This window comes from Leishmania donovani, chromosome 35, assembly GCF_000227135.1.
Source record: "Leishmania donovani BPK282A1 complete genome, chromosome 35".
NCBI lineage: Eukaryota > Euglenozoa > Kinetoplastea > Trypanosomatida > Trypanosomatidae > Leishmania > Leishmania donovani.
Genome location: NC_018262.1, coordinates 2028631 through 2029945, shown reverse-complemented (window position 1 = coordinate 2029945; position 1315 = coordinate 2028631).

Below are 1315 nucleotides of genomic sequence, written 5' to 3'. Positions count from 1 at the left end.
AAAAGAGATTGAAAGGTGTTTCTTTGTTTTTGCTCAACGTGTACACTCGACCCTAGAACAGAAGTTAAGTTCCACTCGGCCCCGGCATGTCACAGACCCAGGCCCGTGGCGCAAAGCAGCGGTAGACACAGATTAAAGCAGTGCGCCGACGACTGCGTCGGCGCACTGGCTCTGCCTCAAACTCTGCCCACATCCGGCCTTATTACGCCGGTAGTCGCCTGGCGCATCAGCCTCGGGGCGGCTCAGATTCGCCCCACCACCAGTGGGCAGTGTGAGGGCCGGGCAGGATACACGCTCGAGTTAGGCGCACACACAAAACAAACGCATGTGGCGCGCCAAATCAAGACAAAAAAAAGAAGCGCGGGGAGGAAGCACACAGAAAAAACGCAAAACGCGCACGCGGAAGAGACAAAACAACGAGACCGAGGGAGAAAGGAAAAAGAAAAGTAAGACTTGTATTTAAACCAGAAGCTTACGGAAGTAAGAGAACAACGAATTAAGCACAGACACACACGGAAGAAAAGAGATTGAAAGGTGTTTCTTTGTTTTTGCTCAACGTGTACACTCGACCCTAGAACAGAAGTTAAGTTCCACTCGGCCCCGGCATGTCACAGACCCAGGCCCGTGGCGCAAAGCAGCGGTAGACACAGATTAAAGCAGTGCGCCGACGACTGCGTCGGCGCACTGGCTCTGCCTCAAACTCTGCCCACATCCGGCCTTATTACGCCGGTAGTCGCCTGGCGCATCAGCCTCGGGGCGGCTCAGATTCGCCCCACCACCAGTGGGCAGTGTGAGGGCCGGGCAGGATACACGCTCGAGTTACGCTGATGAATTGCCTATCATATAGGTGGTACAAACCTGTGCATTGTCGCAGGTCTCTCCGACGCAACGCCACCCAGGACCGCATCGCCGACGTCAGTAGGGGCGCATCGCGCTGACCTCCCCCACGTCGCAGACGCTCGGCCCTGTCACACCACCAGAGGTGGCTGTGCATTGACAGGGGTAGGGAGGGGCTCCCTGGCTTCCTCCCACCGAAATGGTTATGGAGCCCTCATGGGACGCTTTGGTGCCCCCAGTCATCAGGGAAGGGTCCGTGAGCGAGGGAAGCAAGAGAAGCAGAGGGCGTAGCGCACAGAACGCGAGCAGAGGAGGAGAGCACAGAAGAGCCTGCTTGCGAACAGCTGCCGAATTGCGGTACGTCCACACAAGCTGCACGGAAGCGTCCAGTGTCACGCCTTCGCATTGCCCGTTATTTGCTTAGCACATCGTAAAAGTGAAGTGTGCCCGGGGCGCCCACTTTAGAGTCGCACCTAGT